The sequence below is a fragment of the Ambystoma mexicanum genome, chromosome 1q, assembly GCF_040938575.1.
Source record: "Ambystoma mexicanum isolate Mex_15411 chromosome 1q, UKY_AmexF1_1, whole genome shotgun sequence".
In the NCBI taxonomy this organism is placed as follows: domain Eukaryota; kingdom Metazoa; phylum Chordata; class Amphibia; order Caudata; family Ambystomatidae; genus Ambystoma; species Ambystoma mexicanum.
Genome location: NC_090922.1, coordinates 218660459 through 218677354, shown reverse-complemented (window position 1 = coordinate 218677354; position 16896 = coordinate 218660459). Strand labels below are relative to the sequence as shown.

The 16896-nt window shown below is 46.5% G+C and overlaps 1 protein-coding gene across 1 annotated transcript in view; it reads left to right on the top strand.

Moving 5' to 3' along the window:
* Positions 1–16896, top strand: part of LOC138526778 (uncharacterized) — a 281718-nt gene that overhangs the window by 86413 nt on the left and 178409 nt on the right. The gene's annotated exons all lie outside the window — the stretch shown is intronic.

Sequence of the window (16896 nt, the reverse complement as noted above, 5' to 3'; positions counted from 1 at the left end):
AAAGAAACACAGGGTTCAAATCAGAGTGTGTTAGACTCCAAAACCAAAAGAAACACAGTGTTCAAATCAGAGAAAAATACTTGAGAGATTGAGAAAAAGATCTCCCTCACTCCAGGATAAAAATTAACAGTCCTAAAGTCCTGCAAAAGAGCTGGGGGTCTATAAGGTAGAAGGAAATAGCACAGAAATGAGATCCCTAACACTGACCTATAGGAGGCCCCAAATTCCCGGCAATTAGTGACGGTCTACTTCATTTCTTTGTTCACCTTCTGTGATGCATTCCAGAAGGCAGAAAATAAAAACTTTAAGGCCTGATAATTGATGTTAAAAAAGTCTTTTTGGAGTGAGGCCTATCCCTCACTCTTCTACAAGGTGAAGGCTGGGAAGTTGCAACTTCTTCCTATGTAAACTGACAATGAACATGCATTGGTGCCTTGTTCTTGTGACTGGTGGGGCCTCTGCGTTGGAATGCTTTTCACACTCCATTACCTCCACCAGGAGTTCAGTGCCTTCCTCTGTATGAGAAACCAAGACACCAGGACTGATGACACTGTGAGAAACAGAAGAATGGTTACTCAGATAGACCATCAGGTCTGGGTTTACTGCAACAGGAGGAAAGACAAGAGTTAAGTACAGCAGGTTGGCACCTCAAAGGGAACATCTGCCTACACGCTGTCACTGTGTGATCTTCACAGCACAGACTCTGGCACTAGAATAGCTGTTTTCTGTACTGCACTGGTCCGAACGCTTGACAGAAGTTGCATACTCTGCATTTTTAATTTTCTTCACATCTTCATTTTCTTCACTCATCATTGTATGCCTTTCTCACAAGGATATTGAGCTCTCTTCCCACCACAAAAGTGGTGTCCTAAGACTTTCCTGGGCTCCAGGAATCATCGGCTGTTCCCTTATGGTAACTTTCTAATAATGGAGGGCGAGTGTCAGGGGCGCAGTAAGTCGCTGCCCTGAATATTTCCCATACGGCATCCACAATTCCCTGCATGCACCCCTATCAAAATTGGCATTTACAAAGGCAGGAGAAGAGACATCCACGTCCACTCGAGATTACTGCACCCCGAATCCTCAGTGTGAGGTTTGCGTATATCGGATGATAACGAGCCAAACAGCATTGCTCCTCAATAACGCTTGTGCTCTGCTTTGGTGGCTCTTATGTCAGACATTGGGCCTCATTACGAGGTAGGAGGTAGCCATGGTGCTATTAGCATCATGGCTACCCCCTTACCGCATTCCGGGTCCGGTTTCCCGATATATGGACTTACCGGGTCATTCCAACCTTGCAGGACCCAGCAAGTCCCCATTCCGGGAATCATTCCCCATTCCCATTCGAGCCCCCATAGGGCTCAATGGGAATGGGGTTGGAGCTAATAACGGTACTGCAGTTTGCAGTACCGTTATTAGCTCTGAAGTCCCTTAACGGGTCCCTTCCATAATGCCTGGTAAAACCAGGCGTTAAGGAAGGGACCCGCTAAGGGACCTCGGAATAGGGTGGTAAGGGATTACCGGCACCGGTGTCCTTACCGGTGCCGGTAATCCCTTACCACCTACCTCGTAATGAGGCCCATTGTGTCCTTAAACTGCTTCATCTTCTGACTTGCTTTGCCTACTGACCTTCCTGCAGACATTACAGTATTATGACATCTTTATTTCATCTCACCGCTGGCTTGCTTTTACCGATTTGCCTCTGGATTACCCCAGATACTGCTTTCTCGATCCTGACCACATGTGACCTGTTTCTTCTGATTTGCCCTGGGAATTACATGATCTCAGAAGAATAAGATTCAAGATTCTTTTATAATGTACAAAATATCCTGGTATATATATATATATATATTACCATGCACACGGGCAATAGGGATTCTCTCATTTGTGGTACTGTCCATTTGTCAATGCAAGGCAGCTTTTTTTGTGGTAACATATTTGGTGTTGCAGAATGGGCCATGCAGCCCTTTCTGCAATTATGCATTGTGACCACTGCATGGCACAAGGCACTATGTGCTGTATATGTATGGGATACATTACTCACCGTAATCGTATTTCTTATGCTTGTATCTGCTTAGATTCACATGCTGAGCATAGTCCGACATCTAGTGGAAACTGCAGAGTATTACAGTTGTTGTTTTCGAAATTCGAAAAGGGACGTCGACAGGGCGTGCCAGTAATACTATCCCTAGTGTGGCGTCCACTGTACCCATGGTCCTTCATGCGTTGCGGTCCCCCAGATTGTTATTTCTGACATAGTGTGAGTACAGTTGTATTCAAGCCTATACGTATCAGACAAGCTCATAAGCATCCATGCGCCTTCTCTCCGAGGGAAGGAAGGCTGGATGCATGTGCATCTAAGCAGATACAAGCATAAGAAATACGATTACGGTGAGTAATGTATCCCCTTTGAGGCTTGTGGAATCTACTTAGATCACATGCTGTGCATAGATTAACGAGCAGTGTTAGGAGAACGTGGTGGGATGTGAGAAGGTTCATGGGCGAACAGATGTCTTAGAACTGCTTGTCGCACCTGTGTATCTGTCTTGGAATGAGTCTCAATGCAGTAATGCTGAGTACAAGTGTGCATTGGGCTCCATGTAGCTGCTTTGCAAATGCTGTCTAGAGGGACATTTTCAATGAAAGCCAGAGTGAGTCCTGTGCTCCTTGAGGAGTGAGCTCTAGGCGTGAAAGACAGTGGGCCTCATTACGAGTACGGCGGTAGGGGGTCAACGGCACCGATAAGTATGCCGGTGCCGTTAACCCCCTACCGCCGCATTCCGTGGTCCCTTAGGGGGTCCCACTAAGGCCGGCTGGTTTTACCAGCTGCCATTAGCGGGACCCGCTAAGGGACCAGAGAGCTAATAACGGGTCCGCTATTTGCGGGCCTGTTATTAGCTCCTTCCCCATTCCCATTGAGCCCTATGGGGGCTCGAATGGGAATGGTGAATGGTTTTCATAATGGGGACTTACCGGGTCCTCCAAGGTTGGAATGACCCGGTAAGTCCCCATTCCGACTACCCGGACCCAGACACGCGCTAATAGCACCATGGCTACCTCCAAACTCGTAATGACCCCAGTGTCTTGTTTGATAATGAATAGCATAATTGTATACATCTGACTATCCATCTGGAGATGGCATTCTTGGAAATGCGGTCTCCTTCTCTGCCTGGTGCTATGGAGACAAACAGTTGGTCTGTTTTTCTTAGCGGCCTGGTCTTGTTTACATAGTAAAGAACCGCCCTCCTCACATCTAGTGTGTGGAGTTTTACCTCAGCTGAGCTGGTGGGGTTCTGAAAGAAAGCCGGTAGCTCAATAGACTTGTTTACGTGAAATTTAGAGATGAATTTAGGGGAGAACCTAGGGTGAGTACGTAAAACCAGCTTGTCCTTATGTATGATAAAGAAAGGATCCTGTACTGACAATGCTTGTATTTCACTAACTCTACTTATGGAAGTAATAGCCACTAAGAAGGCAGTTTTGTAAGTCAGGTGTTTAAGACTTGACTTATATATAGGCTCGAAAGGGGATCCCATGAGCTTAGGGAGTACAACATTGAGATCCCATCGTGGCGGCAGGTTTTAAATCGGAGGGTGGAGTCTCTTTACTCTCTCCATAAATGCTTTGATGACGGGCACCTTCCACCATGAGACCTTATTGTGGGAGGTGATGTATGCTGACAAGGCCGCCAGGTGGACCTTTAAAGAATTGAATACTAACCCCGAGTCCAGCAAGTGGAGCAAATATTTTAGAATGTGGGATGGGGTATATTCTATGGGGTTCATTTGTCTAGACTGTACACCACATTACAAATCTTCTCCCCTTGTCGAAATAACAGTGCCTAGTGTTAGGTTTTCGTGCTTCCTTCGGGATATCCATACACCTCTGTGGCATGTTAAAATGTCCGAAATCTGTGACTTCAGGAGCCATGCTGCCAAGTTCATTGAGTGAGGGTGCGGGTGCACTGTTAATCCCCCGTGCTGAGTGAGCAGATTGGTCAGACACGGGAGCTTGATGGGATTGCACATCGCCAGTTTGCGCAGATATGGATACCAAGGTTGTCTTGCCCACATAGGAGCAACTAGGATGAGCGTCACTTGTTCCTTGTGGATCTTGTTCACCACGTTCTTCATGATAGGCGTCGGGGGGGAAAAGCGTAAGCAAATTTCCCTGACCAGTTCATGCATAGGGCGTTCCCCTTGGAGCCTGGCTGGGGGAACCTGCACGCGAAGTCTGAGCATTGACTGTTTTCGCTTGTCGCGAACAAGTCTATTGTGGGAAAACCCCATTGAGAAAAGAGGTTCTCTACGATCCCTGCATGTAGTACCCATTTGTGTTCTTCTGGTAGCGGATCTCTGCTCAGTGAATCTGCCAGAGAGTTGAGCTCCCCTGGAACGTGCTGTAACAATAAGAATATTTTCCTTTTGAGTGCCATCTCCAAATTTGTTGCACAAGCCTGGACATATTTGGAGAACGTGTGCCCCCCTGTTTGTTGATGTAAAACATTGCTGTAGTGCTGTCTGTCACTACTTGCACCGATTGGTTCACTAGGTGAAACTCGAATGTCTGAAGGGCGTGAATACTGCCAGTAGTTCCAGCAGATTGATGTGTTTCTGTGCCGCCGCATGAGACCACAGACCCTGAGCTGTGTGATGAAGGTAATGAGCCTCCCACCCGGTGAGTGAGGCGTCTGTCATGACAATCACTTGTACTTATGGATCGTGGAAGGGTTTCCCCTTCAACAGATTTTCTTTTGTCCACCAGTGAAGATTTTGTACTAGTGTTGACGAAACGGCCACTAGATCGTCCCACTGACCACTTGCTTGAGACCACTATTTCGCCAACCACTCCTGCATGGGTCGCATGCGCAACCGCGTGTGAGGTACCAGGTAAATGCAAGATGCCATAATGTCTATTAAACGCATTGCTTTGAGTACGCTTATCTGGCGGCCGACTTGATAATGCAGTGTTTGCAGTAACATGTTTTGGACTCATTCCTCTGACGGAAAGACCAACCCCTCTTCTGTGTTTATAACAGTTCCTAGGAACTGTTTTGTTGTGCTTGGCACTAGGCTTGATTTTCTCTCGTTGATGGAGAAGCCCAATTGAAAGAGAAGGTTGATAGTTATTTGAATGTTTTGCCTGCAAATTAGGGGAGACTCCCTGTAATCAGCCAGTCGTCCAGGTAAGGGTACACTGGGATTGCCTCCCAGCGCTGGTGTGCTGCCACCACTGCCAGGACCTTTGTGAATACCCTTGGAGTAGATCCTATTCCAAAGGGCAGCAACTTGAATTGTTAGTGCTGGTTAGCTATCTTGAAACGCAAGAATCTTCTGTGCGCTGGGAACATTGAAATATGAAAATAGGCATCTTTCATATCCAGTATTGCCATGTAATCCCCCTTTTTTAGCAGAGGGATTACCTCTTGTAGCGTAGTCATGCGAAACTTTTGTGGCTTGAGATATTTGTTTGCAGGGTGTAAATCTAATACTGGGCGCATTGTTAGATCTTTCTTTGGCACAAGGAAGTAAGTTCAATAAATACCCTTGTTTACCTGGTTGGCCGGGACGCTTTCTATGGCGTCCTTTTGGAGCCGCATGGTGATTTCCTTGAGGAGGATGCGTTGGTCTTCTTTGGAGTGGGTTTTCTGGCATGGGGGGTGATTCCGGGGTCGCTCGAGGAGCTCTATACAATATCCACCCGCTACGGTGGACAGCACCCATCTGTCTGAGGTGATTCACTCACATGCTTGGGTGAACTTGGAAATGCGCCCTCCTACTCGAGAGGCATTGGAGGGCACCTGAAGCGGGATGCTTGATTGTTCTCCCAGGCCGTTCCCTGATTTTGATTATAGCTGGAACCCCACGTGTGCAACAAAAATTGCTGTTTCCCCTCTGGCCAGGCTGTTTGTTGGTCAATTGGCCCAATGATTTTAGTGTATCATATTCTTCCTTGGCTGTCTTCAAGTCGTCCTTGACAGCCTTGCCAAAAAGTACATTGGCCTCGATTGGCATGTTAATGATAGTGATCTGCGTCTTTGGTTTAAACCCGGATTAGCGTAACCAAGCGTGACGCTTAATAATGGTTCCCTCAGCTATGATTCTGTCTGCAGCGTCAAGACTGCTTTTTAGCAAGCAGCTTGAAACTGCCCTTCCTCTGCAGCCACCAGTGCTAATTGAGTCTTCAGGGGTTCAGGTGCTGACAAGAGTAAAGATGAGACCTCATCCCATTTATGGCAGTTGTAACTCGCTAATAAAGTTATTAGCTATCCTAAAAATCTAAAGGAAGAACCCATGGAAATAAGCTGTCTAAAAGGGGACGAGTTCGAAGAACCCGAAGATGATCTGGAAACCTTTAGTATATGTTAATGTCAGTCTTCCGCTGACTTTACGTATGAAAGGGCCATGGTAGATGGAAAACAAGTAAAAGCATTAGTCGGCTTAGGTAGCAAACAGATTGCCATAAGGGCCGATTTGGTTACAACAACAGACCTCGAGAATGCAACCCTAGTTAGAGTTACATGTGTACACAGGGATAACTAAATATACCCCAAGATACCCGTATACATTAACATCCGGGGGTGTCATATTTGGTATAATTTCTGTCATCCTGTCATCCATCATTCCTGGGCTCCCCGAAAAAGTAATTGTTGGAAGGGACTTCCCAGCTTTATCCACTCTCTTGCAGGAACTTCCAACACCCCATAGGGAATTTATACCCCAAGACCATTGGCACTCAAACTGTTACACTCAAACCTCTCCCGTGTCGGAGTGAATGGAGACAGGACCTCATGAGCCTATCATTTACCAAAAGCCTTCCACGAAATATAAAGAGCACCTAATTCCAGAATCAACCCCTCGATGCCAGTTTATGGGATACATGCGGGAGATAAATAGGAACACCTCATCCCTACCAGAACGGAGGAATAGAAACCCGTGGACAATGCAAGAGTCCTTGGATATATTTCCCTCTTGTTCTGTCCAAGAACTTCAAATCGAAGAGCCTAGGAAAAGACCAAGTATATCCACCTCGTATAGGGGAAGGGTATGTTAGAAAACAGAAGGTGTCACAAACACTAGTCCCCGGGGATCTGTCATCCAGGTGGCTAGGATGTGGCCATCGCTTTTGTATCCAGTTTTTGGGGGTGGACCAGTGCAGGAGGATCACCTGGGTGAGGGGTCTTCAGGGAGTGGGAGTGGGGCGCCGGATGGCGAGACACGGTATCCCCTTCCCTGTAACCCCTTTACCCCATGTTATCAGATAGGATACGTAGAAACTCTACCCCTTTCCTACATGAACACTTTCACACCGTCAGCCCGCACTGGGAGAAAACAGACTAACACCCGAGCAGTATACCTGACATGTCCCAATAAAATAGTCTGGCGAGGTCAGCAAATTACTGACCATCACTCACAACTGACTTCCATTAAGCTTCCCCACATGGCTAAAAGGCAGAGCATGAAAGTATACTCGGAGCGAGGCAAAGCACACAAGGAAACAGCAGTTTTGAGATAGCAGCTGAACAAGAGCAGAAAGATGGCAAAACAGGAGGGGGATCGCAAGGAGGGAAATTCCCTAGACCTTTCTGACAGGACTGTTACTTTCACCAGCCCTTGAGTTTAGAAAGCGTTAGACCAGGACACCAGACTGAAGAATCCTGCATTGCATGTCGGATATACCATGGGCTCTCCCACCTCACTAATCAAGACGGGGAGAAGCAGAAGCCACAGTGGTATTGTCCTTGGCTCCAAGAACAAAGCAGCGTCAGTGAAATTAGTTGGGGAGACTGATCTGTGTTGAAGCCAAGGATGCAAGCGGCAACATTGTATAGCGAGCGCTGGAACGAACCTTGTTAAAATGCGTCTGAGAAAAGACGCAAGTAAAAGTTGAATTGCCGATGAGTGTTTGAACTTTGAAGAGACTTTGATATGATACCTTTGGCAGAGCGTTTCTGCACCGCGTGGGTGCTCAATCAAAGGTCTGTGTAAGGTATCCAGCTGAGAAGTAGCAGAAGTGAAAGTTAAAGGGTGAGAGGTCTTCAGGAAGTGGAACACCTGATGGTGAGATGTGGTATCCCCTTACCTGTAACACCTTTACCCCATCTTACCAGGTAGGATATTTAGGAAATCTACCCCCCCCTTTACAACACAAACACTTTCACATGGACAGCCCGCTATGAGAGAAAACAGACTTATCACCCGAGCAGTATACCTGACGTGTCCCAATAAAATGGTCAGGCGAGGTCAGGCAATTACTGACCATTACACACACCTGACTTCCATTAAGCTTCCCCACATGGATAAAAGGCGGAGCATGAGAGCACACTCTGAGCGAGGCAAAGCACACGAGGAAACAAAAGTTTCTAGGCGGCAGTTGAACGAGAGAAGAAAGACAGCAAAACAGAAGGGGACCGCAAGGAGGGAAGTTCCCCTGACCTTTCGACAAGGAACCGTTACTTTCCAGAAACCTTGAGAATAGAAAGCTTAAGACCAGGAAACCAGGCAGAAGAATCCTGCATTGTGTGTCGTAGATAACCGGGGCCCTCCCGCGTCAATAATGAAGGTGGGGAGAAGCGCCAGCTGCCGTGGTACTGTCCTTGGCTCCTCAAACAAAGCGGCGTAAGTGAAATCAACACAGCCGGTAAATTGGGGAGACAGATACATGACAGGTCTGTGTCGAAGCCAAGGTTGTAAGCAGCAACATTGTATGGCGAGCGCTGGACAGGCATTGTTAAAATGCGTGTGGTAAGAGACGCAAGTAAAGTTGAACTGCTGATGAGTGATTTAACTTTAAAAGCAAGATACTATACCTTTGACAGAGTGGTCCGGCACCGCGTGGGCACTCAATCGGAGGTCTCTTTAAGGTATACAGCTGAGAAGTGGCAAATATGAAAGTGAGAAAAAGTTATATCAAGAAGAGAATGAATAATTGTGAATCGAAGTGGTCCTACGACGGGTCAAGCAAAAACCTGCGTACAGTCGAAAGTCAATTAAACTTTTGACCTCTGAGATAAATAACAAACACTGCAGGAATGTGCTGTGTATGCTGCAAGAGGAGGTTTTTATCAGGAGGGGTCAACATTTATATGCATTAACCCACATCCCCTCTCTCAGGTTATCCACAAGCTCAACTTGTGTGTGAAAGGTGCTTGTGGAAAATTTAGATAAGGAGTGTTATTCTCTACAAAATTCAGTTGTGAACGGGCATTTGGAAGTCCTTAATTGTCGGGTTTCCCTGTGTGAGAACTGCCACTTAATTTGTAAGGTGGATGTAGTTTTGGGACTTTTGGCTGACGAGCCCTTTGATAATGTGGCCACAGTTGACGTAAACTTAGTCCTTGGATAAAGAACGTCTTGGTGGCTGCAGCATCATAGCAAGTCCCAGGCTTTTCCAATGGAAGAGACTTAAACCGATCTTTCATAGAGAGAAGGTGGTCATCTAGGCTGATCCATCATTTTAACCATAGGTGGTGACACATTAATTAGGATAATTATCTCCCAACATTTTTCTGAATATCATGAATGAAGAAGGAATTATTATGTACAGTGTAGTAATGAGTAGACCACTGCTGTTTTAATCACAGAAATGTTACCCCGTTTATCTGATTGCTGTCGCTGTTGACGATCCAGGTTAGTATCGTGGAAGCAGTGTCCGTCCGGTCCTGTTGAATGTGTAGTGTGGAAGCTCACCATCTGAACCAAGCCAGCTGGTGAGAACCAGCAAGGGACAGGAAGTGGTTCCCCTGCACCACGTAAGAAGGTCCCCCATGCTTAATGTGATGCCAGACAGTGTAAGCACTGAATGTGGGAGACCAGAAACAGAGGATGGAAATGCCATAAAAGCCAACAAAGGTAACTAGAATAGATGCCTACACCCAGGGGGCGGGTGCAGGGAAGCAGAGAGTGGAACAATTTCCAGGATGTCCAGTCAGGAGAAAAAGAACAAGGTAAGAACCCTAGGCAGGGCTGCAAGAAGGCAAAAGGAAACTGAGCAGAGCTTCAGCAGTGGTTCCCCTCAAGCAAAAGAGGTTGTGACCCACTGGAAACCGTGCTCGCACTACTTATATGCTCAGCTGTGGCCAATGATAGGCACCCGCCGGTGTACTGGTCATCCGTGGCAACAGACAATGCTAGCCAATCCACGCATGCGCGAAAGCCGATGCCGGCACATGCGCAGCATGCCCAACATGGTGGCCCCCAGAGGAGGAGGACGGCCGAGCCACAGATGACGGCATGGGCGATCCCACAGAAGCCAACAGGCCCACGACGGTAAGGAAATGCGGCAGGCTCTTCGGGTGAGCGCCGTGGCATGCTGCCCACCCCAAGGACTGGCAGGAGCACCAGGCTTCCCAGGAAAGTGCAGGTAAAAACTGTGAATCAAATGAGGGGCATGAACACCAGAGGCAGGTTCCTAGGAGTTGTCACAGGCAGCAAACGCTTTCCAAAAAACCAGATAGTAAAGCCGGCCACAGTGGATCTTGGCATCACAGATGTTGGCGACCCTGTATTCCGGGGCACCATCCACCAGAAAGGGGACAGGTTGAGGGCAGTGACGAAAATAGGAGTCCATGTGGTAAGGCTTAAGCAGGGACACATGAAAAACAGGGTGACTCATCCTGGAGGCAGGCAACAGGAGACGAAAAGCCACAGAAGGAACACGTTGAACGATCCGAAATGGGCCAGCAAAATGATGGGCCAGCTTTCGGGGGTGTTGTCGAGAACAGGACTTTGTCACCAACCCGGTAATCCGGCTCAACGGAACAGGGCTCATCGGCTGATTTTCTGACAGCCAGTTGAGTGGTCCGCAGCTGTCTGGTAACCTGCTGATGAATGTCCTGGAGATGTGGTACACTGGATGTTGCTAGGCCAGGGGTGACCGAGGAAGAGGGTAACAAAGTTGGATGAAACCCCATACAACAAAAGAAAGGGAGGACACTTGTGGCCGAATGGACCAAATTGTTGTAAGCCAACTCAGCCATTAGCAGGTATTTACTCCAGTCAGCCTGCATACCTGTCAGGCTGAGACCAATTGCCCTTGTCCACAGAAGCTGCTGAACCCCGACAGTCCCCCCAGAAAGTAGCGCACTGAACCTATTCACTACAGCTGAGCGCTGTGCTCTCCCGGGGGAAAGGGGAAGTGGATAAAATAAGAAAAAGCCAGATCTTCTCAGTTGACTTCTCAACGATCTGCAGAAGGGAAAGAAGTCAACTGAGAAGATCTGGCTTTTTCTCCTCTGCTCTTCTGGTCCAAAACCTTCCCAATCCACTAGATACTGAAGCCTTCCTCTGACCCTTCTAAAATCCAAAACTCTCCTTACCTCAAATTCCTCAGACAAATCTTCCATCACAATAGGAGGCGGCGACGCCAACACGCTATTCCCCTGATTGACAGGCTTCAAAAAACAAATATGAAAGGTTGGATGAACCTTCAAATTGCCGGGCAATTTCAAATTAACTGCAACAGGGTTAATAATCCTTACCACCTCAAAAGGACCCACAAAACGAGGACTGAACTTATTTCTCCCTTTGATCCTTAAATTTTTAGTTGATAGCCAAACTAAATCTCCCACTTTGTACTCTGGACCAGATTTTCTCTTTCGGTCAACAAACCTCTTATACTTTTGCTTACTCCCCAAAGAAAACTTTTTGCTCTCTCCAGATTATCTTTCATAACCCGCAAACGTTCCTCCACCACCGGACTCTTAGCTTCCCTGGACACCTCAAAACTCAAAAACCTAGGATGAAAAACCTGTCCTAAATAAAATGGAGACATGGAAGTTGCATCCTTATGTTAGGCAGAATTGCATGCAGTACCCTCTGGGACTACCACATACAATTAGGACTACAGGTGTAAGCAAAACCAACCTTTGGTATAGGTCTGTACTACACAGTTTTTGGTAGCTAGCTGAGCAGCCAGGCTTATCTCAAGAGGGAATGTGAGCAATACAAGGATGTTACACAGAGGTCTTACAATCACAGTGGTTCAAGTAGACACTTACTCTCAAGGTTTCTTGGTAGAAAAGGTATTAATTTAGTACACAATCATTTAGAAAACTTTCACTAGAAGGAGGCAACTTAATATTATACACAAACACACTTCAGTACTGAACCAATACGTTTCTGAGTAAGATATACTCCCCTGAAGTAGGAACAAAATAGCATTTCAGTTACTTTCAATGGGAGTAAAAGGCACAAGGTAATAGGAATAGATCAGAAATACTTTCTTAGACAGTGCAAATAGTTCCAGTTCACTAGAGGACTCACTTCAGTTCAATAGGCCTAGGCCAATGTCAATGGGCTAATGTCTTGGATAGAAAATATCAGTTCTTGTGGTAAAGGGTAAAGTCTTTGCAAAAGTTCTCAGAAATAGTTTGTACGGAAAAGAATCATATGTTGAGTCACAAGGTGATTAGGCCTTAAAGTTGGGAAAGTTCCACAAACTTTCACTGCAAGAGATGTGTTCTCTCAATCTGGTTGGCACAGTACCTTAATATGAAGCAAGAGATGCAGCTAAAGACGTTGGTTCCTAGCAGTTCCTGCAGATCTCACTGTTCCTGAGCCTCAGTTGTGGGGACAAGAGGGAGGACGTTGGGGGACTTCTGCACTGCACAGGATCATCGGAAAACGCTGACAAAATTGAGTCACTTCAGTTCCAGTAGCTGTAGTTCAAGCACACAAGCTGGTGTCCCTCTCCCTGATTAAACCTATCCAGCTCAAAGAATGGTATCCCGATGGCTTACGAGTTGATTGGTCCCACCAACTCAAAGGAAGAAGTCGTCCTTGAAGGGGCTTCTCTGTCGCGATGAACTTGGCAATTTGGACATGCCGCAGGGCTTCGCCGGGCAAACCAACGGTCCAGGAACACAGTAAATTCGAGGTGAACCAGGTGACAATAGCGCTTGGGCCAATAATGAACAATGGAACTGTATACAACAAATGAGCTAGCTGCCGCACCACGGTGGGACTAGTAGGTACCTCGCCCTACTACCAGGTAATTAGAGAAAAAGGGACCCCACAAAAAAAGAAAGATGCGCTGCTATTATGGGTTTAGTGCTGGAGGCAATGTGATGTCCGAAGAACAATGGTACAATTAACAAAAACTAAAAGACACAGTGATTGGTGTTCCCAAAGATGTATTGTATCGTGATTGAATATTTCAAGTCTAGTCTGCTGAAACGTGTTTCGACCCACACTGGGTCTTTCTCAAGGCAAGACGTGAGTGATGTGCTACTGGCATATGACCAAAACCTACAATTGGTTCCGTAACAATGAATTCCTTGATTGTGCCTATGCATAAAACTTCCTATAAAACTTCTAATTCACACCCACAATGGGAAGCCTGTGCATGGGATCAAATCCCGAAACCGTTTGGCATTTTCATACACATCCGTGTAGCGGATGGCGTGAATTAGAAGCACATACATTTCCATACTGAGCTTTTGAATTTCTGCCTCATTTGGCTGTACGTTTGGATATCTGACCAGGAAAGACCTAGTGCGGGTCGAAACACGTGTCTGCAGACTAGACTTGAAATATTCAATCAAGATACAATACAACTTTGGGAACACCAATCACTGTGTCTTTTAGTTTTTGTTAATTGTAACTATGGTCCAGGAGTTGCAGCAGCTGTCCTCTTCCAGCTCATATTCGGTTCTTTCGTTCCAGTGGTCGACTCTGCTTTCCAGTCCAAGAGACTCGCCTTTTAAACAGTTTTCTCCCTTTCATTCCAGCCTAGCTGTCATTAACCCAGTAGGGTGGCTGTCCTCACACCAGAGTGCATTTGGCTCTCCTAGGAGACTAAGCACAGGGATTTTCGGGCGCCTCCCTCACTTCCTGCCGACCCCAGACTCTCAGACGCCTGAGGCGGTCTTCAGTCCTGAAGCCTGCCAAAGGCATACAGATAAAGGGAGCAAACCTGGTTTTGCACGCAGAGACAAACTCTAGAAGGACCTTTCCAAAAAGAAACGGCAAAAAAAGAAGACCGGGATCTGTTTAAACAAAGGGGCTTAAGGCGCCATCTTGAAAAACATGGCTCCCGCGATTTTTAGCTACCAGTGTTCGCGGTCGGGAAAAATCATGGTAGTTTGTTGTAAAACCACTGCCACCAGCCATTTCAATAGGAAAGGGTAGCATTTGACTGCTACATGAGTATTTAGATACAGGGGATACTATGTAACCCCTCCAGCACTCAATGTAAGATAGTGTGTGCTGGGTCTAGGAATTTGGAAAGACTAGTAAAGTCAATTTCACTTTACATTCTCTGGGAACAGTAGTTTATACCAGAGAAGGTATTTAAACCTTATGGAAGTCTAAAAAGACATCCCTGTGTTACTGCACTGAGGGTGCTGTGTAACACACATGAAATGATGCCTATGGAGTTATATTAAAACTCCATAATCAAAGAACACGAGAGTAAAACACACATCAAAATAAATGAATCTCACACTCTTTACAGGAAAAACATCAAGTCCTCAAAATCCAGCAAAGTTGCTGGGGGTCTCTAAGGTGAAGGGAATTAGCACATTTATGGGACTTCTCCCTAACACTCGTCCCTCCCACCCCCAGAGTAAGGGACAGGAAGATTTAATCCACCCCTGGATGAATCTCCTTACTCCAGTCGGTCAAACATTCTGGAGAGACTATCCGCATTTTGGTGATTACACCCTGATCTGTGTTCAATGGTAAAATGAAACCCCTGTAGGCTGATTGACCATCTTAACAATTTAGGATTTTTCCCCTTCATCTGCATTAACCATCTCAAAGGTTGGTGGTCAGTCTGAATCACAAAAGTAGATCCATACAAGTATGGTCTAAACTTCTTCAGTGACCACACTACAGCAAAACATTCCCTTCCAATGGTTGCCCACCTTATTTCTGGTTCATTCAGCTTTCGGCTGATGAAGCAGATGGAGTGCTTCATACCTTTCTCATCCAGATGACTCAGAACTGCACCTATACCTGTATTGGAAGCATCTGTTTGCACAATGAAGGTTTGGCTGTAGTCAGGAACTCTTAAGACTGGAGCTTGACAAAGGGCTTTCTTAAATCCTTCAAATGCCTTGGTGCACTCCTCATTCCATCTGACCTTTTTAGGAAATTTGGGTGAGGAGACCACATTCAAGGGAGAAGCTATGGATCCATAGTTCTCTATGAAGTTCCTATAATAACCAATGAGACCTAATAAGGCACTCACTTGGGTTTGAGTAGTAGGGGTGGCTAATTCTTGTACTGCTTGTACTTTGCTAGGCAATGGCCTGATTTCATCATCTCCTACCTCATGTTCAAGGTAGATCACTTTGCTCTGACCAATTTGACCTTTACTTGCCTTTATGGTCGGATGGGCCTGCTCAAGAGCCTGCAAAACATATCAGTGGTCAACATATTCCTTCCAAATAGGGCTGAACACTGCAATGTCATCCAAGTATGCCATGCAGAAGTCCTCCATCCCATCCAACTTGATTAACCATCCTTTGGAATGTTGCAGGTGCATTCATTAATCCAAAATGCATTACCTTAAACTGGTAGAGGCCTGCTGGGGTTGAAAATGCAGTTTTCTCCTTGACATGGTCTGTCAGAGCTATTTGCCAATAGCCTAACGTTAGGTCAAATGTACTGAGGTGAGGTACTTGGCTGAACCAAGTTTGTGTCATGAACCGTCGCCTGCGTCCATTCTGGACTTTGTGGCCCCTGACCCATAGAGGACTGAATGCAGTAATCCTCCCAACATGGCTGCCTGATACGGAACGCAGTCTGCCTCAGACACGCCCTCGCGGCGCTCCGCGTCTCAACGCTACCGCTCGCTGTAGTTGGACGTGTGTTGCCGCAGTTCACTCTGGGCTTTTTCCTCACTCCTGTTTCCCAGTTCCTTGAATCCTCCTTCTTCCTTTCTTCCCTCTAACTTACCTCCGAACTTCCTGGATTTTCGCCTGCGCTCGAGTCACAGCGTTCCGTTCCTCCGAGCCTGGACACTATTCCTTCCTGGTTCCGTCCTGGACTGCTGAACGTATCCTGGAGTTGAAACATCTTTCTCACGCTGGAATCCGAAGACCAGCACACAGGCTTATATAAATCCCAGACCGTGCGAAAGAAGTCACCAAAGAAGGTTACAAGCAAACAAGAAAAAGAGATGAGAAGGGGAGAGACTTGTGACAGATTGAGACGCCTAAAGAACTATACAGATACAGAGATGGAAGCCGTGGTCCAAGATCTCATGCGAGGCATGCAGGAACTCACCACAGAAGTTCAAAATCCTAAGGCAGAGAATGCTGCTTTTAAGCAGCTAGTCCTGTCTCATGATTCTGCTACTAAGGAAAGTGTGTTGTTGGGTGGAGTAGTGGGCAAATATGATGGTTCTCCAAAGACCCTTCGTGCCTTCTTTGATTGATGTTTGGTACATTTCACCTTCAAGCCCTACTACTTTTCCACCCCTAGAGCAAAGGTGGGGTTTATGATATCATACCTCACTGGTAACGCCTTGACCTGGGCAACCCAACTTGTTAAAATTGCTACGTCACCTCACAAATTCAAAAGTGGCTTAGGTAGAGCCTTTCCAACCCTTGCAGCCAACCTTTGGAACAACCTACCAGACCACCTTAGACAGGAAACCAACTACTCGCGTTTTCGCAAACAGGTAAAAACCCACATCTTCAAATAAACGGCCATCACGGCATATACCTCAGTTAGCTTAATTCTATGTGACTGTCCCGTCTGCTCTGTCTAATCACTATCTGTTCCGTCCGTTCTCGTGTCCTTGTTTCTGCGCCCCGAGGCTTGCGAGCTACCGGAGCAATATAAATATTAAATAAATAAATAAATAAACCCCCCCCCCCTAGTCAATTCGGGCGACACCCTCCTGGATGACGACAATGGGTTTGTGGAAGCCCTAAAAGCCATGTTT